This window comes from Tamandua tetradactyla, chromosome 1 (genome assembly GCF_023851605.1).
Source record: "Tamandua tetradactyla isolate mTamTet1 chromosome 1, mTamTet1.pri, whole genome shotgun sequence".
NCBI classification, from domain to species: Eukaryota; Metazoa; Chordata; class Mammalia; order Pilosa; family Myrmecophagidae; genus Tamandua; species Tamandua tetradactyla.
Window position 1 is genome coordinate 30231458 of NC_135327.1, and position 24357 is coordinate 30255814.

Consider the following 24357-nt stretch of genomic DNA (forward strand, 5'->3'; position numbering starts at 1 on the left):
TGGAAATCTCCAGTTATAATGGTGCATTTGTCTATTTCTCTTTGTAATTCTATCAGTTTTTATCTCATATACTTGATGCTCTGCTGCCGGGTACATGCATTGAAGGTTGTTATGCTGTCTTGGGGATTTGGGCCTTTTATGTAATGCTTGCATTTATGCCTGATATTTTTCCTTACTTTGAAGTCCACTTTGTCTGAAATCAATACTGCTCTAACATCTTTCTTTTAATTAGTGTTTGCATGGTATATCTTTTTCTGTCCCTTCAAACTTTAATATATCTGTTTCTTTACACTTGAAGTGGGCTTCTTAAGTGTATTGCATCTTTATCCACTCTAACAATTTCTGTCTTTTAATTGGTGTATTTACACCATTCACATTTAATATTTATTATTGATACACTGAATTAATATCTAACATGTCCATAATCCTTTTGTTTCTGTTGTTTTTTTACTCTTTTTAAAAAATATTCCCCTCTTTTTTTGCCTTCTCTCTGGTTTTAATTGAACATTATATTTTATATAATTCTATCACCTCCACTCTCTTAGTATATCAATTACACTTCTTTTTTATTTATTTTCAGTGGCTGCCCTAGAGTTTGCAATATATATATTCACAGTTTATCTAAGTCCACTAAGTTTGGATACTGAATAATACTACACTGCTTCATGAACAGTGCCATATACCTTACAACGATTGTTCCCTCCTATCCCTTACTGTCATATATTTCACTTACCCATAAGCTACAATCGCCCAATATATTATTGCTATTATTATTGTGAACAAACTGTTATCTGTTAGATCAGCTAAAATAAGGAAAATAAATGACTTTATTTTGCATTCTTTTATACCTTCTTTTCCTCCTGTAGAGCCAAGTTTCTAAATTGATATGATTTTACTTCTCTGAAGAACTTCTTTAAACATTTCAGTTTTGGAAGCGCATATTGCTATACCTTAAGATCACTATTTCCTTGGCCTTGTTCAATCAACTGGTGTACCCATCAAAGGAATCCTTCATTTCTACTGCCATCTTTTAGACTTCTAGCATTTCTTTTTTATTCTTTCTTAGAGTTTCCATCACTCTGCTTCTATTATTCCGTCTGTTCTTGCACACTGACCAATTTTTCCACCAGACCTCCTTGCATACAGATAACAGCAGATTAAAGTTCCCTGTCTGATAATTACAAAATCTCTGCCTGTCTGTGAGTTCAGCCAAAAGAATTAAATATTTACCGCTTCTCTCTTTCTGAAAGGAGCTAAGGTAAATTGTGTGGTAAATAATTGTAAGTGACCTGAAGAAACACAGCCTTTCCCTCTTCTGAAGATAATTGAAAATTTCTTGAAGCCCTAACTCCACATCTCAGTAATAGGACTTATTTCCAGATTAAAATATACACTATTAAATTAATCTATAGGAAAGGAAGTTGCCAGTCATGTTTCAAGTGGATTAGTTTTGTGTCAGCATTTTTCTCTTATTTACAATTTTTCAAATGCTTCCAATAGTCATTCAACAATCTTTGGGTATTTGGTTTCTGGGAGAGGTAATAGGTAGTGAGGCTCATGAAACAAATCCGTTGCTTTTTAAGGGGGTAATATAAAGATTTATGCAATTCTTTTCCTTCTGGCCAGTAGAAAAAAATACACTGAATGGAGCAGTCAGGAAACTAAAATCCACAGATAATATATAGATCACAGTCTAGATAATAGCTTTATTTTGCATTGCCCCAACACTCATTCTTTAGCAGGTGACTGTTCGCAGTTGAGCTTTTTAAAAGGGTTTTTTGAACAGAGAAACCTTTACTACTTTAAGTTTTGTCAACTTTTCTGATACTTTTCATTCCTTTCTGAAAATGACAATTGGGAAATAGAATACGAGAAAGAGAGATATTGAGAGAAAGAGGCACAGGTAGAGGCTATACAGAGAGAGGAGAGAGAGAGAGAGAGAGAGAGAGAGAGAGAGAGAGGGAGAGAACACACTCAATTTAGAGCATATACCAAGAATGAAACCTCACATTTGCGGGGTGGGGGGTGGGGTGGGATGTACTGGTGAGACAGGGCTAGGAGTGGTATAACTTGGGGTGGGCAAGAGATGTGTAATTGAGGGTCAAAGTCTTGGTATCAAATCTCAGTTCCGTTTCCATTTTCTAAAAGCATGACCCTAGGCAAATTTCTTAACTCTTTGAGGATCTTGTTTTTATCTGAAAATGAAAATGATGATATATTTAAAATGCATAGCTCCTGGAACATAAGAGACTTACAATGAATTTTAGCTGTCAATATATTATTATTACTTTTACTATTTCTGCCAGTTATGGGGAGACAGAGAAGGAGCTTGACAAGGACAAGAAGCTTTATTCATTCACCACTAAAAAACCACAATAATTCTAAAATTTTGATGCATAGAAAAATATATACATAAAACAACCATTAATTCCTATTCTAATGACTTCAGAAATAGAAACAATTCCAGTAATGTAAAGTAAGTTCAAGCATCAAGCTAGTATGATTGATAATACATGCTCATAATTGCATGCTACAGATAACATAAATGATATCATTATATTAATCACACTCACAATATCTGGAGCAACTGGGACTCTGCTAGCAGGTGCAGGAGCCATCATTCCACTTCAATGTATCATTGACTTAGAGGTGGTGATTCTCTCATCATATAGGGAAGCCATTTGTGTGCTAAAAGTGATTTTTTTTTTTAGCTCAAACAGAATATTTCAATATAAAAGTGTGGACTCTTGGAACCTACTGGTGGAAATCTACAAAAAAAACTAATGCTAAGAATGAAAGGCATGTTGGAATTCATAACCTCAGTTTCCTGTGATCCAGCTGGGCTGGGGCTTCTGTGCTGGCAGGCAACTATGTCTAGCTGCCTACTCTGGTTATTTGGACAAGTAACTGTCATCTCAAAAGTTATGTCAAAATTGACTCCCTGCAATATCCCCTTGCCTGCCAAGCATGCTCTTCTACCCTCTCCTCGCCATCTTGTTAAATGGTAATTTCACACTCTTGATGGCTCAGACCATCATTTGGTATCATCCTTTTTAAATCTCATATCTAATTGATCTGCAAATCCTGCTGGCTTTCCCTTAAACCTTACATCTAAAATCCCACCTATTATCAATCTAGTCCAAATTGACATTTAAAATGGAACTTTTGGACTGTATAGAAAATTGGAAAGATTTTAGTTAGAACTTTCTGAGGAAAGGGTTTAGAAATGGCCTGAAAATGGCTTTATGGAAAGATACTACAGTTACCATTAGACGTTAAAGATATTACAGTTAAAATTGTTCTACAAAGGGCAGAGATGGGGTGACACGATGTGTATTCATCCTTTGATTTGTCCCTCTCAAACGTATTTCTATGTTTCTGTGTAACTAACTTTTTATTTGTGTATGTCTGCTGTTCAATGTATGTTCTCATATCTCTAGAGGGTAATAGCATATAAACAAAAACAATTCTTAAAGAGCTGTATTTGAACTGCTTAAAAATAAATAGGCTACTCTATATAAATGTATAAATTAGTACTTCTGAAGGAAAAAAAAAAAGAAAAACCCTGAGTAGTAGGGCTCAAACTTTAGTTTTGTAATTACTGTAAACAAGCCTGAATATTAGAAAATATATGCCACTGGGATTTCCCTAAGGGAGCAGAAGGCTGTCTGAGGGCTGCCTCTGGAAAAGGCAAAGCTCTTTTCCAGTTGTCCCAGTCATAGCTTTAATTGAAATAGACCTAACTATTGAAGTCATAGCTTCAATAGTTAAAAAGAAGGGTGTAGGAACTCTGAAATTCCATGGCTTTCATTTAAAACCTTTAAATATAAGTTCAACAAGGTAGACTTCATTCTCCCTGACCTGTCTATCCCTGCCCCTAGAGCCTAAGCACCTAAAGCAGCCGTGAGGGAAGGGCTGGGTGCAGAAAGATGGGGGAGGGATCATTTACAATTCTTTTACTGGGCCTGGAGATTAGAAATAGCACACATAGAAAGTGCTGCAGAATAAGCCATGCTTGTTAAAATTATTTTTTCCAGTAATACCTTTGCGCTAGTAACTACAATAATTAGGTCATTATTCAAATCTGAATAGCCTTAGAATATGAGTAAATGAATAAAATTTACTTACCAAATTCAGTAAGTAAAATGAAAGGTCTTTGAGAGATATGGAAAAGTTTTCCTGAGTTTAGGCTAGGGACAAATTAAACAATCCTAATACATTTTCTAGAAATTGATAGTCAATGTACTTTTAATGATGTTCATAATTTTAGGATATTATGAAAACGAAGAGATTTTTTAAAGCTCCGATAAAAGGAATTTTACAATAAATTTTTGAATTAAACAAATGTGATCTTATTCTGCTTTAGGTATGTTCTTCCTAAATTTACACAAGGTTACCGAAAAAATAAGTTAGCGTTACAAGTACAATCACAAAATTCCTCTTAAAAATAGCCTAACTCAGCAGGTTAAGTTGCAAAAACTAAGCAATGTACCTGGTAATAATGGCACATGTAAAATATAATAAGAATATTCTCATGCTTCAAATATATACTATTTAAAGACTCAGTTAAGTTTAGTAGGAAATATAAATGATTTTTTAATAAACTTGATTAGCCGGATTTCAAAGAATCTGACTTTTTAGTTACTTTGCCATTTGTTACCCCAGTATGTAGAAGAATTAGAATTTTTAGTGACTTTGTTAATGTCAACCAGTATGTTTTTGTTAGTAAATGCTGTCATGAATAGAGAAGATCTAAATCTTGGCTTCAAAGATTTTATATTCTAATTAAAATACATGTGCACTCGGGCATAGTATAAGATAGCAATAAATAGGAATAAAAATATTGGAAGAATTTAAAAAGAAGATAAATGAACAATGACCTAAGAAAACCTCATAAAAGAGATGACACTTGTAGGACCTTTAAATAAGAAAGTAGCATTTGAATAAATAGAGCTCTGAACTAGTAATTTTAGAAGGCATAACTTAATTTTGTGTACTCACACATTCCTGGTATTGTTTATCATTTGGTAATAATGTTGAAGAAAAAATTTTTTTTTCTGGATATAAATCCCTTAAATATTGAAAAGCTGATTATATTTCAAACTTTCAGAACTTTGAAGATAGTGCTGGATTGGACTGCGAGGTTTTAGGCATATTGTAAAGTAAAAAAAAGGGGGGGGGGGTGATGTGAGTATAAAGTATATGAATGCCTGGCTCTTTGTCAATCCCAAGCATAAGTTTCTTCTCTCTTTCATTATTTTGTAGTATCTCTGTTTCTTCTCCCCTTCATTGGAAGGAAGTATGCAGGTTCAAAAATCTTTTTGAATTTGTTATTAAATTTATTTCTTATTATGTGCAGTCAGGATAAATAAAAACTATAGGTGGGATATAGTGAATTTTGTTTGCTGTAGTCATTGTTGTCTGTAAGTCCTGAATGAGTATTGAGAATTGTAAAAAAATTTATAAAAGTGAATTCTGTGTGTCATAATCAGTGCTGTCCAAAAAGTTTAATAAGCTTGTTAATCATCTATTTCAAAAAAGAAAGTTTTGTGTCAAACCAGGTATTAATACAAAACTAAAGTTAAGTTTTCTCCCTGTTAAAATAACAAGGATTGTTAATCTGCTCTTTAGTTTAACAAGTTTTTCATAATCATCTGAGTACTCTGGCAAGAAAACAAAGATTTTACATCAGAATGATATTCTTGTTAATGTTTATGTTGGCCTTATCATCCTTTATTTCAGAAGACAGGTCTTCTTACTTTTAAAGAAAAACTGTTACAAAGAATTTGTTCTTTCACCTTGTAAAATTGAGGTGCTAAAATAGTTTAATATATCACATAAGAGGTGTTTAAGAAATAGTACAATTGTTAAAAGAGATTTTCAACCCTGTTACTATTTAAATTTATATGGGTAAAATGTAATTCATATATTTAAAGACTGTATAAAATTCCTAAAGATTTGAAAATGTTCTGTCAATGTTATAACCTGATACTAATCTATATGATGCTAGACAATAGTATAATGTTGTTAGACATGGTTTTAGTTATTCTTAGAAAAAGGCTACAGATTATAGAAACAGCCAAATTTACTTGTCAGTCACACTACTTTGCTATAATGCTCCTCTAAAAGTATATGTGGTTAGCCATAGGTTAGAGCTGCACCTACAGCACAGAGAAATTTTAAAAGAAGAGCAGGACAAATATATAAATTATATTTTATCTATTAATTAACATAACTGGTAAATGTGTAAAGGTGAAACAGAACAAAACTTCTGCTATGGAATGTCAATATAAGACAGCTGTGAAATGTTTTTATTTCTGAAAGGAGCTTCATTTAAAAATGCTTATAAAAAATTAAGGCTTAGATTGTAAATTCTTTAAGCAGTGATATTTACTCTTGAGCTTTAACTGTTATTTCTAAATCATGAAATCTTTGCTCTTAGTAGAAACTAATATTTGCCTGTAACTTTAAGTATCTCTGTAACACCTGAGACTCAGAGATAGTTCCCCACTCTGAAAGTCAGCAATATTCCTGTGCCAGTTTGAAAGTATTATGTACCCTAGGAAATCCGTGTCTTAATCCTGATCCAATTTTGTGGGAGCAGCTGCTTCTTTTAATTCTTATTCAACACTGGAGGCTGGAAACTTGATTAGATTATCTCCATAGAGGTATGCTGCACCCAATTGTCGAGTGACCTTTGATTAGATGGAGATGTGACTCCACCCATTCCAGGTGGGACCTGATTAGTTTACTGGAATCCTTTAAAAGAGGAAACATTTTGGAGAGAGTCAGAGATGACAGAGCCAACAGAAACTTCAGAGCAGAGCTGACATAGTTGCCAACACTTGGATAACGAAGACAAAGATTGAAGATACAGAGACAAGGGTGACTGGAGATGGTTGGAGCGCAGCAGATGTCCCCATGAGATGTTAAGCAAGCCAGTACCTAGAGAGAGACAAGAGAAGCCAAGAGATGAAAGCCAGCCCCAGAGAAGCAAAGTGAGAAACCCCCACAGAAACAGAAGTAGAAAATAATGGAGCCCAGGAGCAGAGACCAGCAAATGTCAGCGCATGACTTCCCAATTGAAAGAGGTGCTCTGTACCCAGTGACCTTCCTTGAATTAAGGTAGCTTTCCCTGGATGCCCCATTTTTATAGGTTTATAACTGTAAACTTGTAACATTAAATTCCCCATTTTCAAAGCTACTATAGTTCTGGTTTATCACATTCTGGCAGCTTGCAAATGAACACAACTCCATACAGCAACTGTTAAAAAACTGAAAAAATAATGAGACACCAATTAGAGACGTAACTGAAACTGATCTGGTTAAAACTAAGCTAAATCAAAACACATGGTAAAAGATAATATTGTCTGCATCTTAAAACTTTAACTTCTGTGTGATAACAAAAGTAAAGATATTTGTATTGTCCAAAATTTAAATCTTCTTTAGCACACTGTCTAATTTAACTTAACTGGTACTTTATTTAAATACCCTAATTCAGCTGTATTTGACATGGAACCTAAAATAAGGAATAAAAACTTAATGCTCTGTACAAGTTAATGTTATACCCTGATACATTTCAGAGTTTTTTGGGGCAAAAACTGAGAAAGTATTTGCAAAGTCCCTTGAGGGACTGGAGTAAAAAATGGAACTATTAAAAACTTCCCCATCTGCGGAATTCCTTATATTTCTTATTGCTTAAGAAATCTTGAGGTTTTCCCTTATGAAACTTATTTCTATAATGGCAAAGCTAAACCTATTTATAACTAATGCTTAAAAGTCACCTTCAGAAAACCTCTTTTATTACTCAAATGTGTGTCTCTCTATAAGCCAAACTCTGACTTCCCCTCTAGGGCGATGACTTCCAAGGTTGTCAGTCTCCCGAGAAATGTGGGAGATGACTTTCAAGGATAAGCCTGGCCCTGAAAATGTGGGACATGACTCCCAGGGATGAGCCTGGCCTTGGCATTGTGAGATTGGTTGACCAAAAGGAGGAAAAGAAATAGAGTTTCAATGGCTTAGAGATTTCAAATTGAGTTGAGAGGTCATTCTGGAGGTTACTTATATGCAGGTTTCAGCTAGATATTGCAAACTGCCACTGTATGGCAATCCCCAATGAAAGTATCCCTGGAAACCCTTAAAGATATCCTGAGCTGTATAAAAGTTTTACTTATCAAGTTTGTTTTTCAGAGACTTAAGGCTTCCAAATTGTTCCAATGCCAGATAAGTTCTGAAACCCAGAAATACTGGACTCTCTAAGAACAACACTCAGTTTCATCTCTCTCCCCAGTAATGACAAAGTCTCTTTTCAGTCACGAAGAAGTTAGAGGAGTTGTTGCCCAGATATCCCTCAAGACTGGGAGAAAATTATCAAATGAGAGGAAGTAGTGTAACAGAGAAGTTAGGCTTTAGGAGATAACTATGATTACTGAATTACTATACCAATACTCCTTTTGGTATATTAGAGTACACAGAGGGAAATAACTGAAATCTCTTAATTGAAATCCAGTTGTCTTGATCTCTGAAAATGGTTGTATATTCTTTATCTTGTGCCCTTGTGATTGTAAAAATCTTGTGACTAACCTTCATTTGCACTCATTTATGCAGTTTTTCGACTTTAGAATCTTGTATTCACTAAAGACAGCCCCTGATGTTTATTAATGAAGAGTTTTGGGTCAGCCCAGAACTAACCCACCTCCTGTCCAAAGTTATCTTGATAACCAAAAGTGGATCTAACCAAAATCAGCCCACCTGACCTGTGCAGTAGCTTAGATATTAACCTATAAGTGACCTATAACTCGTTATGATACAAAAGTAACATTCATCATATTAAGGCTGCCATTTTCTTACATATGCTCTGTGATTAAGCATGTAATCAATCTACCCATGCATAACATTTAAATCACCTCTAATTACTTCATCTAGAACCACTGTGCTCATTATCCTAAAACCAGCCCATCTTTTGATACTTCATAACTATCAGAATTACTGCAGTTCCAGGAGAGATTTTTGGGGCTAATAGACTATTTGATCTCCTGCTTTGTGCCTAGCAATAAATGTTTTCTCTCTTTGAAAACCCAGCATCTCAGGAATTGGTCTTTTGAAAATAATAGGCAAAAGAATCTGCCACCATTATCCAACAACAACCCTGATTAAACTTGCATGTCTTCTCACCTTCAAATTATCAATTCACCTTTCCTGATTTATTTTTCTCTGCAGTGATTGCTATATTCCAGCATATTGGATATTTTACTTACTTATTATATATGTTTCTTCACCTGCCAGCTACACAGGTCACCAAATTCTTTCTGCACTACACATCCATATTGCCTAGAAAAGGATCTGCACATAGTAAGTGCTAAATACCTATTTATTGAATAAATGAGTAGACAAATGTATCTTGTGTAAGAGAAAAATTTTCTTCCCTTCAAAAATATGTATATAATTTCTTAGCTTATCTAGGTGAAACTTAATTCATGTATGCTTTCATGATGACGATATTATAAAATGGAACTATACGTTACAGTATTACATTTAGCCAAGATAGAGCACTCCCATCTTTCTGACAATCAAATTTATCTTAAGCTTAGCAGGTATCTTTGGACTCTGACTCATTCATTCTTCATTTCTAGGCTACAGATTTTTTTTTCTTTTATCCCCTTTTCTTCAAAGCTGCCTTTGATTTCAATATTATTCTGATTTTGCTGTACAAAAACACTGGTGAATGGTGTTTCACCCTAAGTAAATTACCAATAACCCTTCATACTCTAAATCTGAACCAAGTAATCCATATATCAGATTCTCAGCTATAAATAACCAGGAAATTACTGCAGTTTGAATTCACCTTCTCCCAAAAAGATTCTGAAAAGCCAGTCTATTCAATGCCAATTTTCTGTTTCTATCATCTTCATTCTCCAGTATTCCATATCTCTCGCACTTTAGCTCTATTGTAATTACTTTAACCTCTTTCTTAGCCAGGAAGTGGCTTCCACAAATTTGATTTTCTTTAAAATATACTCAAGTTAAAATTGTATGGAACATTTGAATATATGTTTTCATTTACACAGGCTAATACATAAATTGGCTTTGTTTAATATGCTTCAGCACTGATGTGTGATAAAAATCCCACACATGTATGAATTTAATGCTTATTATAAATCTAAGAAATCTTTTACATTCAGATGACAGAACAAATAAACAGAACAAACTAAGATTTCTCTTGTTTTGATTTAAAATATGTCTACACACCATTTAAAGCTTGAACTTTTCGGTTAGAATTTGGCTCATTTTCTTGTTTATGTTTTCATAAAACAACTCATAAAGATCAGCTTTCTATAACACCCTCAATGGTCTTTTGAAATGAAATTAAACTAAACTATAATACAATGTCCTAAAATATGAATTATTGCAGAGACATCTCTCTCACGTATTAAAGTTTCTTGGGGGCAGACAGCTTTGTGTTAAATTCATCCCCATTTGTATCTAAGCCCCATAGTTGTGAAGAAATTCAATTGTTACTTTCAGAGAGTTTCTTTGACTAGCTCCAATATAATACATTAAATGTCAGAAATATTAACTTGCCAAATGTACTTTGAAAGTTGCTGCATTTCATTTTTAAAATTACCTAATTCTATACATCAAAATTTTATTTATATGAAAACAGAAATTCCAAATACCATCATGATTATGGTTTTGAATGAAAGAAATATAAATAAAAACTTTAAAATACTGATTCTATTTTTATGAAAAATATTTTTAAAATGCTATTTTTTACTATATGCAACAATTAGAAATTACTTACATAAGTACAGACCATGAAATGAAAAGTAAGAAGCTGGGATCAAACCTAATTATTTAAGATATATAACATCAACCAACTGGTTTTGAATTTGCACAGGTTTAGTAAGAGAATAAAGCAAAGAATGGTACCATTTTATTAGACAGAGGAGGTCATGCACAGGAACATTGACCTCCACTTTAGCTATAACTTTAGTTGATTAATAAATTATTTTAATTTTTTTCTAGTTTACTTACTACCTTATATTGTTATTTAGAAATTTTTCATCATTAAATGTGGCAAACATATGGCATTCTTCTCATAGAACTTAGCCAGTGGGTAGAGAAGGTTATGTATTTCATTGAAAAATTTACAGTTAATCAATATAATAAGTTCATGTATAATATTTTACTAACTTGTGGCTGGGAGTTTATTTCCATCAGATAGTCAACAACTTATGCCATTTCATTGTTTACCAAAAGTCTCAAATTATTCTTGAAGTTAATTTATTTTCACTGGAGAAATCCTTTAACGTACATTTGTTTAAATGATCTCAAGCATTTAGATGATCCTTCCAATGTCTTGACAATAACAATACAGAATCAGGAAGTAGAAGCACGTAAGGAAGAAGATGGTGACCCAAAGGGTATTAAATGGGCTGCTTGAGTCAGGGATGCACTGGCATAGGAAACAAACCAACTCAAGCTAATTTAACAGAGATTTATTATAATGACACCTGACACTAGCAGACAGCAAGTATCACCAGGCTTTACCTGAATTGTAACTGGAAAGTAAAAAAGACAACAGGGACCAAGGCATCCTCCCCCTCCCCCTTCTCCACTGATCCTGCTAACACGAGACAGTTTGCATTTCTGCTTCTCCCTGTAGGCAGCTGTTTTCACTGAACCACAGGCACACATGGCCTCCAAATAAACCTCCCAACTTCGATGCCCAAATAACCTTCCAAGCCCAGGAAGTACCCCATCTTGATGCTCAGTCCAAACTTGTAAAAGAATATCTGATCAGTTCAGCTCATGAGTGTGTTGGTGTTGTCACTATATTTCATTTTAGCCATTCTAATAGGTCCTTTTCATTAAATTGTAAAAATCTTTATTTTCATATTGTATTCCCTTGTTATTTATCCAGTGGTGGCAGGATCTGTAGTGATAGCACTACAGATAATTGCTGATATTGGTAATTTGCATCTTCTCACTTATCCTGCCAGCCTGGCTAAGAGTTTATCAATTTTTACTTTTTTTTAAGAATTAGCATTTATGGCCGAGGATATGGCCTATCTTGGTGAATGTTTCATGGACTCTTTGAAAAAACAAAAAAGTACATTCTACTGTTCTTGGGTGGCATGATCTATGTGTGCCAACCAGACCCTGTTGGTTGATGATGTTGTTAAGTTCTTCTATATTCTTGCTGGTTTGCTGGGCAATAGTTCTGTCATTTATTAAGAGTGGGGTATTGAAGTGCCCTAGTATGAATTGTCCATTTCTCCTTTCAGCTCTATCAGTCTTTACTTGATGCATTTTAGGCTCTGCTGTCTATTTCCTACACATTATGACTTCTTGGCGAATTGATCTTTTTATCATTAAGGATGTCCTTCTTTGCCTCTTCTAATTTTCTTTCTTCTGAAGTGCAGTTTATCTGATATTAATATAGCCAGCTCTGCTTTTTAAAGTTGCTTACATGTTATATCTTTTCCATCCTTTTACTTTCAATCTACCTATGTTGTGTTTGAAGTGAGTTTCTTATATACAGAATATAGCTGGATCATGATTTTTAATCTAGTCTGTCAATCTCTGATATCTAATTGGTATATTTAGACTATTACATTTAAGGTGTTTTTTTTACATATTACCTAATGATTTGCCATTTTATTTGCTCATTGCTTTCTGTTTAACTGTTAAACATTTCTCTGTTTCTCTTTTATTATCTTTGTGTATATTTTTTTGAAAAAAAATATTTAAGGATTCCACCTTGCTTTATTTACAGTGATTTTTGTAGATTCCACCTTGCTTTATTTAGAGTGATTTTTGCATGTATCACTTTATATTTTGTGGTGGTTTTTCTACGTATTACAATGTACATACATAAATTATCATGGTCTACTGATAGTGATGTTTTAGCACTTCAAGTGATGTGTAGAAATTTCATTTCCATTGGGTTTCTTTGCCTTTCTCACTTTTTAAATGTAATTTTTAAAGTATTTCTTCCATATATACTGAGCACAACAAAGTAGATGGTGCTTCACTTCAATCATCAGTATGATTTAAGAAACTCATGAGAAATAGGACAGTTTGTTATACTTTTATTTTTACCCATGCTGATGTTCTTCTTTCCTTTCCTTTCTGGAGTTCCAAGCACTCTTCTGTTATCACTTCTCTGCTGTTTAGAGAACTTCTTTTAGTCATTTTTTTAAGGGTTGGTTTGCTTAAATTTTCCTTTGCCTGAGTTTGTTTCCTATTCATTCCTAAAGGATACTTTCTTCAGATATATAATTCAAAATTGATAGCTCTTTCTTTCAATACTTAAAAACTGTTGCACAACCTTATTCTGTCCTCCATGTTTTCAGGTGAGAAGTACAATGTTGTTTACATTGTAGCTCCCCTATACATAATGTGTTATTTCACTCTGGCTGCTTTTAAGATTCTTTTGTTTGTCATGAGTTTTCAGGAATTCAATTATGTTGCATCATAGTGTGGATTTATTTTATTTGGGATTTCTTAGCTTCTTGAGTCTTTCACAAACTTGGGAAATTTTCAGTCACTATTTCTTTGCATATATTCTCAATTCCACTTGTTCTTTTGTTTCCATCTAGGAAGCTGTTGATATAAATATTAACTCTATTGTTATTGCTCCACAGGCTCCTTAAACTATGTTCTTTTTGTTCAATCTATTTTCTCGGTGTTGTTTAGAATGCATAAATTCTTTTGATTTGCTCTCAAGCCTATTGATTCTACTCTCTTTCACTGCCATTATACTACTGAACCCATATAGTTAATTTGTTTAATTTCACTTTTTGTATTTTTCATTTCTATATTATCCATTTGTTTCTTTTTAATAATTTCCATTTTTGCCTGGATTTGTCATTTGCTTTAAGATCATTTATAATTACTAGTTGAAGCAATTTAATGAAAGTTGTTTTAAAATCTTTGTGAAATTGCTCCAACATCTAATTCATTTCAGTTTTGGCATCTGTTGATTATCTTTCATTGTTCATATTGTGATTTTTCTGGTTCTTGACATGACAAGTGATTTTCGATTGTGTCTTTGGCATTTTGGATATTATATTGTGAGACTATGATACTATTTAACCTTTTTTATCAGTCAGTTCTCCCTTTGTCTGAGATATAATGTAAGAACTGTGCAGGTTATGTATATTCAGCTTCTCATTTGGCCTCACAAACACCACCCCAGCAGAAATGGCACACCGACTCATATCGATTCACTGCAGATGGAGGTAGGGTTTAAGTTCAACTTCTGCCTTTGACCCACTGACACTCTGCCAGCCAAAATGGGTCACAGATTCACACTGCTCCAATGCCTCCATGTGGAATTGTAAGATCAGCTTCCCCACTGCACCACATTAATCCCAGGGGATGGGAGGGAGAGAAGTTGAGTGTTACTAGCTCAGCAGCACACCAACTCATTCTGTCTCATTGGTAACAGGTCAGCATGGATCTTAACAACCCATTGAACCTTGACAATATGGAGGTGGGTAGAGGAGAACAGGAGTGCTGACTAGTTCAGCTTCCAAACACCTTCTTCAGTACCACTGCTGTCAGGTGGGTGTGGAGGTTCAACTCTCCACTTGTCTTCAATGATAAAAGGGGCAGGGGTAAGTGTAAGTCAATATCCCTGACTTGTGCTTCTGTGTACAGTCCGGTTGATGAAGTAGGGATGAAGATTCTGCTCCCCACTAATATCTTTCTGATATGCTGTGGGGATGAGCCTAGCACTCCTTCCAAACCAGGGCAGTGGAGTAGAAGATTGGCTTTCTGCTTGACTGTGGCACCTTTCCCACTTCCGGTGGTGTTCAACTGGAGTGGGGTGGTGTTTCGATTTGCTAATGCTGCCAGAATGCAATATACAATAAAATGCTTTTACGAAAAGGATTTATTAGGTTACAAATTTACAGTTCTAAGGTCATTAAATGTCCATATTAAAGCATCAACAAAAGGATACCTTCACTCAAGAAAGGTCGATTGCATCGGTGGTTTCTCCTTCACATGGGGAGGAATATGGCAATGTCTACTGGTGCTTTTTTCCTGGTTTGGTTTCCAAAATGGCTCTCGAAGCTCCTGTGGGTCCTTATGGCTGCTCCTGGTGCATTTTCCTTCTGCAAGTATCTGTGGGTCCTCTCTTAACTTCTCCATGGCAATCTATGAATTTCATCTCTTAACTTCTCTCAGTTCTCTCCAAGATTCTGGGTTGTTCATGTCCTGAAGGTCCTTGCTAAATATCTCCCAGGGCAATTCTTTCTCCAAATATCAGTGCTTTCTCCAAAATATCTTCCTTTTAAAGGACTTCATTAAGTGGAGTAAGACCCCTTGAATGGGTGGGGTCACTTCTCCATGGAAACAACCTAATCAAAAGGTCTCACCCATCAATGGTTGGGCCTCCAGAAGATTGGATTAAAAGAACATGGCTTTTCTGGGGTACAGAATAGTTTCAACCCAGCAAAGTGGTATTGCCAAAAATGTTTTTTTTCATTGGCCCTTCTTTTCCAGGTAGTTTGGCTGGGGGGATGGGGTAGGAACATTTTTTTTTTGGTCTGTTTTCATTGGTGGTTGTATGTTGAAGGCTTCTACAGCCTCCAGTCTAGGATATCTGAGGGATGATAATAAGGAAACCCAGAAAACTCATTGTCATGTTGGTCCTGAAGTCCTATGGTCCCTAGGCAGCTTCTTCTTTCCAACTTTAGGAAACCTCCTATGTTTTGTTATATAATGTCCAGAACTTTAGTTTTAAGGAGGAGATCTTGGGAAGAATAGGGCTACTTCATTTTGGCAGAACTGAGAGTCTGATATGTCTCTTTTAATTTATTGTCTGTGCTTCTGTTTCTCTCTCTTTCTCTCTACCTCTCCCTTTACAATCAATTTACTGGATAAAATGACACATTATCCAATAGAGGCTTCCCAGAATCTGAAATATATCTGATTGCATCCTCTGGTAGTGTTAATAAGTCCCAATGTCAAGAGGTTTTCCTGAAAATTGGCATTTATATCTAGAAGCTTGCTTAAATTCAAATTAAAATTGGGCAGAGTCAAGAATAATTTGCAAAATATCTGATTGACACTTGGTTCTTTTCTAGATCCATTGATTCATAAGTGATTATAAAATGATAACATTCTCATTTCATCTTTATTAGTATAACTTACTTATTCTATAAACAAAATCTTCCCTTAGAAACTACTTAGTTACTCTAATGAAGCCTAATATAGAGATCTTTCATATTCTTTTTAAAATTGCATAGTTCTCCATTTTGAGTATATACCATGATTTACTTAGCCAAACCCCCATTAACATTGTGTTAGTCAGGGTTCTCTAAAGAAACAGAACCAACAGGAGAGATCTGTAAATATGAGATTTATAAAGGTGTCTCACACATCCATGTGGAACAGAGAAGCCCAGAATCTGTAGGGCAGGCTGTGAAGCTGGTGGCTCTGATTAAGAGTCTGGATGAAAGCCGCAGGAGAGGATTGCTGGCTGAAGAAACAGTGAAAGAATTTCTCTTCTTCCTTAAAAGTCTTCTGATTGGATTATCTCATTATGGGAGACATGCCTTAGTTGGTCAAAGATGTAATCAGCCATAGATGCAATTAACTGACTGATGACTTAATACATCAGCCTTCTGGTTTATCAATCAGCCACAAAGTATTCTTGCAGCAATGGTCAGACCAGTATTTGCCTGACCAGACAACTGGACATAATCATTTGGACAAGTTGGCACCAGAACATAACCATCACTGTCTACCCCTTGTCAACTTGTCAGCTATACACATCACCTTGAAACATGTTTAATTTCCAAATAGAACACAAAAGTAGGCATATGCTTTGCTTAACAACACTCAACTGTCCTGCATATTACTGGAAATGCACTACATCTCTCCAGAATAGTGTGCAAGTCCTTAGGTAACATTGACTCTTAATCCTCATATCCTATGACTTAAATATTATAACATGAACAATACAACTTATGTCATATAATGAGGAAAACAAGATATTTGCTTATGTACAAATGCTAACATAATCATAACAAAACAGGGAGGAAATAGTCAAACAATCACTGTCCTCGTTGCTGTAACTGGTCATGCAGTCGTAGTTCATATTTATCAGTGCTATCTTTTACTACCCATGGCAATTTCCCTTTACTCTTAGCAAGCACTTCAGGTGGCCATGGTTCTTTGTCAGGTGAGGTGACCCAGACCTTCTCTCCTGAAGTTTCTGGGCCATTGGTAGTCTTGCCTGGATTGGGTTGTGGCAGTTTTCTACTGACTTTAATCGCAGGGAATGGTAGCACTAAGATACGCCCTATGGGATCTCCTGTATTTGAGGAAAATTCTTCTTTACTTCCCTTGCGTAGTTGCAGTCCTATTTCTCCTTGATAGTTAGGATCAATCACCCCAGACAGAACAGTAATCCCCTTTCATGCCTGTTGATTCAGTGGCATGAGAAGTCCAAAGTGCCCAGGTGGCAATCTTAATTTTCAATTCAATGGAATCATTATTGTGTCTCCTGGAAAGAACACTCCTCTTTTTGGAACCAAGGCCTATAGACAAGCGGAGCTTAAGATTTCAGGGACAGGAAGCAAAAATTTTCTTAGTGGCTCACTAGGGGTGATACTGAGCAGTGCCACCCCAATTTCCATCCCTCTTGGAACTGTGAACACTGGTTGTGGAGGAAACAACACCACACAGGGAATGCTAATGCAGAGCCTAAACAGCCTTCTGGAGAACATTGCCCTAACCCCACAAAGTATTGCCGCCTGGTTGACATCATAATGGGGTCTTCAAAAAGCCACTCCACCATTCTATCAACCCAGTTGTCTCTGGATAATGGGGAACATGTTAAGAGAAGAGAATTGCATGAGCAGTTGCCCATTCCCACACTTCATTTGCTGTGAAGTAGGTTCCTTGATCAGAAACAATTCTTCGTGGAATACCATGATGGTGGATAAGGCATTCTGTAAGACCGCATATGGTAGTTTTTAAAGAAACATTTTGTACAGGGAATACAAACCCATATCCTGAGCATGTATCTATTCCAGTTAGAATAAATCACTGCTCCTTCCATGATGGAAGTGGTCCAATGTAATCAACCTACCACCAAGTAGGAGACTGATGACCTCAGGGAATGATGCCATATCAAAGAGTGAGTATGGGTCTCTGCTGCTGGAAAACTGGGCACTCAACAGTTTGGCCATAGCCTGGTTGGCATTGGTGAGTGCATGTCATGTTGTTGAGCCCATGGATAACCTCCATCCCTAGCACCATGCCCACTTTGTTAATGAGTCCATTAGGCAATGTCAAGGGAAAGAAGAAGATTTGTATCTATAGGATGGTTCATTTTATCCACTTGCTTATTAAAACCTTCCTCTGCTGAAGTCACCCTCTGGTTAACATTCACATGGGACATAAATATCTTCATGTTCTTTGTCCAGTCATAAAAGTCTATCCATATACCTCTTCCTCAGACCTCTTTGTCACCAATTTTCCAATCATGCTCCTTCCAAATTCCTGTCCATTCAGCTAACAGCCCATAAGTCAGTATACCAGTGCACCTCTGCCCAGTTCTCCTTCCAAGCAAAATGAACAACTAGGTGCACTGCTTGAAGTTCTGCCCACTGGGAGGACTTTCCCTTACCACTGTCTTTTAAGGACATCTAAGAAAGGGATTGTTGTGCTGCAACTGTACACTTCTGGTTGGTCCCAGAATATTACACACATCTGTAAACCAAGCCAGAGTTTTCTCTTCCTCAGTCAAATAACTGTAAGGAGCTCTCCAAGAGACCATAGCTCTGATCTGGGAAAGAGAATATAATATGGCAGGAGTGAGGGCCATGACATTTGGGCCACTTCCTCATGTAACTTACTTCTGCCTTTAGGAACTGTTCGAGCCATATCCTAGTATACCATTTGTGTTTTATGATGGATTGCTGCTATGCACATCCAACTTTATGGCTTGGTAGGCCAGACAGCGCCCAGCTCATGACAGGCAACTCAGGTCTTATAGTAACTTGGTAGCCCATGATTAAGCATTCAGTCTACTAAGGCCCAGTAGCAGGCTAATAGCTGTTTCTCAAAAAGAGAGTAGTTATCTGCAGTGGATGGTAAGGCTTTGCTCCAAAATCCTAAAGGACTGCATTGTGACTCCCCTATACAGGCCTATCAAAGACTGCAGACAGCATCCCTAATTGCTGCTGACACTTCCAAAACCATTGGATTTGCTGGATCATATTACCCAAGTGGCAGAGCAGTTTGCACAACAACCTGGACATGTCTCTTAGCCTCCTCTTATTCCTGTCCCCACCCAAAATTAGCAACTTTTCTGGTCACTCGGTTAAATGGGCCAGAGTAGCACACCCAAATGAGGGATATGTTGTCTCCAAAAGCCAAAGAGGGCAACTAGGCATTGTACCTCTATTTTGGTCACAGGAGGGGCCAGATGCAACAACTTATCCTTCATCTTAGAAGGGATATCTTGACATGCCCCACACTACTGGACACCTAGAAATTTCACTGAGGTGGAAGATCCTTGTGTTTTTGTTGGATTTATGTCCCATCCCCTGACCTGCAAATGCTTTGCTAGTAAGTCTAGAGTAGTTGTTACTTCCTGCTCACTAGGTCCAATCAGTATATTATCAATATAATGAACCAGTGTGCTGCCTTGTGGGAGGGAGAAATAATCAGGTTCCCTGTGGACAAGATTGTGACATTGGATTGGAGAGTTGATATACACCTGAAGCAGGACAGGGAATGTATACTGCTGGCCTTGCCAGCTGAATGCAACTATTTCTGGTGATTTTACTAATGCTATTGAGAAAAAAGCATTTGCCACATCAATAGTTGCATACTAGGTATCAGTCAATGTGTTGATTTGCTCAAGCAATGATACCACATCTGGGACAGCAGCTGCAATTAGAGTACCTCCTGGTTAAGTTTACGATAATCCACTGTCATCCTCCAAGACCCATCTGTTTTTTGTACAGGCCAAATAGGAGAGTTGAATGGGGATATGTTGGGAATCACCACCTCTGCATCCTTCAAGTTCTTAAGAGTGGCACTACTCTCTGTAATCCCTCCAGGAATATAGTATTTCTTCTGATTCACTATTTTGCTAGGTAAGGGCAGTTCTAGTGGCTTCCACTTGACTTTTCCCACCATAATAGCCCCCACTCTATGAGGCAGAAAACCAATGTGGGGATTCTGACCGTTGTTGAGTATGTCGATTTCAATTTTATATTCTGGGACTGGGAAAATGACCACAGAACGGGTCCAGGAACCCATGGGATCCACTGTGAGACAGACCTGAGCTAAAACTCCATCAATCATCTGACCTCCATAAGCCCCTACTCTGAGTGGTGGACCAGAGTGACATTTTGGGTCTCTTAGAATTAGTGTCACTTCTGAGCCAGTGTCTAATAATCTCCCAAATATCTGATCATTTCCTTTTCCCTAGTGCACAGTCACCCTAGTAAAAGGCCAAAGGTCTCCTTGGAGAAGGCTGAGAGGAAGGTTAAACAGTGTAAATTCTGAGCAGTGTAAAAGAATCCTTCCACAAAGCTACTAAGCCCTCCCCTCATTCTAGGGGCTCTGGGTCTTTAAACTGTCTCAAGACCCGGGAATTGATAATGGGCTGTGATTCTTTGTTTTTGTAATGTAATTTAGACTTATGTTTATTTGTCTTAGGATTCTTCTGCTTATACAGCTCAAAAAAGAATTTAGTAGACTGCTCATCTATTTTACTTCTAGGTACCCCATGATGTACTAGCCAATGATTTAAGTTTCTGTGAGTCAGAGTATTTTGACTGCTGCTTTGAATCTGTTGTGTGTTATGGTGGCCACACCCACCTTGTAACCTATGGTGATTAACTGTCGCTACACGGCTTCTGCCAACTTGGGATCTGATCATTTCCACTGTGCTTGAAGATTCCAGCTCAGTGACAGCAGTTCCCACAGTAATATTTGACCTACAGAGAAGGGTGACTACAGAGTTCTTCAGGAATGATGGAGCTAATCTCACAAATTTATTTCTCAAGATTTTGCTGAAAGATGTATCTTCTGGACATTCCTGGGGTATGTGAGTAGTTCTTTCTTGATAAATCCACTTTATCATTCCCATCTCACTAAGCTTCTGGATACCCTCATCTACATTATACCAGGGCAGTTCTGGCAATTTGAGCTCAGGCTATGTCAGCCACCTTTTGATCCATGTTCCAGTTGACCATCCAAACAAACAGTTAATGCCCTTTCTAACCCTTGAGTTACATCATTGAATGCACACTCTTAGCTTAGTGGGCCCATACCAATAAATTCAGCTTGATACAACATTATATTCCTTCCACCATTATCCCACAACCTTAGTATGCATTGCCACACATATTCCCCTGATTGGAATTTTCATGCAGTTCTTCTAGTCTATAGCATACCTCCTCATGGATTATTCTTTGTAATTCATGAGGAGGGGCCTATTGGGACTTTGGTCTTGTCATAAGTCTTGAAGAAAACAGGGGTGGTAGGGGTGGGTCATGAAGAGAAATAGACGTGTCTTTCAAGCCAATTACCTCAGGACATTCCATTGCAGTTTCATCTAGTATAACAGGATCAGTCACTTCAGACAGAGGAGTGAGGGCTATTTCCCCAGGAGAAGTGGTTACAAAGTTAGCAGGCAGTGATGGGTTAATCTTTTTAGGGGGAGTTTAGATGGCAGTCTCCTTTGAGAAGATTGGAGGCTGGGAAGCTATTTCCTCAAGGCAGGCTGGAGGTCTGGAGTCTCTTTCTTTCCTCAGGGCAGTCCATTACAGGTCTAATTAGCAAAAACTCAACAGATTCCAGGGATCCTGTATCCCCAGTACCATCATTATCAAGGCATATATCACCATCCCATGTTTCCGGATTCTATTTTTTTCCAATCAAGCCCTTACTTTAACAGCAGACACCCTGCAAGGTTGAGATTTTAGTTTATGTTGTAAATCAGCTACTTGCACAATGAGACTTTGTGTCTGATTTTCAGAGATCTCAAGTCTGTGACCATAGGAAATAAGATTTTCCTTCAGTATACACATGAAAACTCTACATCATTCATATAGTATTGAAGTTTCGAATTTGAAGCCTTCAGCTCATCTCCTTCTCTCATCACTGTACCCAGCATATCTAACAATAACAAGCCAACCTCATTATACCTCTTAATTCTACAAAACTCCAAAGGGTGTAAAAAACATTATTATCCAAAGCCTTGCCTTATATAAATGTACAATTAGCAGAATCTAATGGGGACATTTTGAGTATCTCTTTAGCCAACTTATCGTATGTACTGTTAATACCATCTTGATTATTATTAGCAGAGTCATTAGTGCCTCTGAGTCTAGTCAGAGTAGAAAATCAATTGTAAAAATCCATTTTTAAGATTCTGTTTCTCAAGGTCTACTCTGGTACCAAGTTGCTAGTCAGGGTTCTCTAGAGAAACAGAACCAACAGGAGAGATTTGTAAATATGAGATTTATAAAGGTATCTCACAACTGTGGACAAGGAAGAGTTCAAAATCCATAGGGCAGGCTGTGAAGCTGGCAGCTCCCATGAAGAGTCTGGATGAACACCACAGGAGAGGCTCCTGGTTGAAGAAGCAGTGAAAGAATCTCTCTTCTTCCTTAAAAGCCTTCAATTGATTGGATGATCTCCTTATGGGAGACATGCCTTAGTTGGTCAAAGATGTAATCAGCCACAGATGCTATCAAATGACTGATGACTTAACACACCAGCCTTCCAGTTTATCAGCCAGTCACAAAATATCCTTGCAGTAAGGAACAGACCAGCGCTTGCCCTACCAGACAGCTGGGCATAGTCATTTGGATAAGATGACACCAGAACCTAACCATCACAGGCACTTAAACCATTTCAATACATTAGTTATTATAAATAAGTTTGTAATGAATACATTGTACAACAAGTTTCTTTGTATTAGTCATTAATTTTAGTTTAAATTCATAGGATTTCTGAATCAAAGAGTAAATACATACATTTTCTTAGAAATTGACAACTTCCTCTTCAAATGAGTTGTCTATTTCAGGTAGGGCAATTCTAAAGGTAGGGTGTGTCCATCGGAGAGGGTTCAGAAAGGAAAGGATAGAAGATGGAGAAGGAAAGGTTGGAAGAGGTAAAGAAAGAGAAATCTGGGAGAATTTACAGTTGGACATTCAAAGGAAGATAAACCAAAGGAACATTTAAGAGAAGAAGGAATTGTCCATGAAATAATGAAATTTCAGAAGCAGTTGAAAGAGAAGGAATAAAAACTCAACTGGACAAGTACATTAATAACTATAATCATTACTTAGCATTGGTTTAATACTTTCAATTTTTGCAAAGGCTATTTACACCTATAATTGCATACCTGGACATAGAGAGCTAAAGGAGATACAGGTAAGTGCTTTGCTAAAAGCCCTGGAAACAGTAAGTAGTAAAGGCTCCAAACTGCCAGGACAATCATGATCCAACAGACTAACTAAAGGGAGAGTTTTATTTATTAAAAAAAAAAATGCTGGGTTTATAATTGATAGTGTGGAACTGTTTGCCTTGTTAGATTATTCTCATGTATTAACTTCCTGCAGAGCAGCACCCATATGAGCTCAATAATGAGCACAAGAAACCTTCCCAGGATCATTGTTGAATAAAATGAAATCCCCCTCTTAGTCTCTGACAAGTAAAGTATATACTCATTGGATCAGCAGTACAGACTCATAATTATATTAGTAAAGCACAGTTCAAACTTCAACGATTCCTATTACTGGTCTTTAGTTACTGAATAAAAAGAATATGTAGACATTGGAAGCCTATGCTATCTGCATAATGATTTTTGCTATTTCTTTCCTTTATATACAGGTTGTCTCCTGCAATAATATTTTATCTGAGAACAAAGCACATAATTAAAAAAAAAGCAACATGTATTAATATTCTATTGCTTCTGTTACAAATCACCACAAACTTGGTAGCTTAAAACAACACCCAGTTATTATTTCACATTTCTGTAAGTAAGAAGTCCATGGAGTTCTCTGCTTGTGGTGTCACAAAGCTGAAATCAAGCTGTCAACAAGAGTTGCATTACTTCCTGGAGGTTCTGGGAGAGAATCCATTTCTGGGCTCATACAGGCTATTGAAATTTCCTGCATTGTAAGGCCAATGCCCTCATTTACTTTCTGGCTGTCAGTCGGGGGTCATCCTCAGTTTGTAGAGGCTGTCCACAGTCCTTGGCCAATGACCCCCTTCTTCTATCATCAAAGCTAGCAATGCCCAGTCAAGTCCTTCTCACACTTAGAATCTCTCTGATCTCCACTTCTGCTTTTATGTCTTTTACTC

The 24357-nt window shown here is 36.7% G+C and overlaps 1 long non-coding RNA gene across 1 annotated transcript in view; it reads right to left on the minus strand.

Moving 5' to 3' along the window:
- Positions 1–1727: 1727 nt before the first annotated feature.
- LOC143683947 (uncharacterized) overlaps positions 1728–24357 on the minus strand; it is a 355121-nt gene continuing 332491 nt past the window's right edge. Inside the window, exon 8 of the long non-coding RNA XR_013175749.1 lies at positions 1728–2195. This is a non-coding gene — a long non-coding RNA (uncharacterized LOC143683947). The remainder of the gene's footprint in view (positions 2196–24357) is intronic.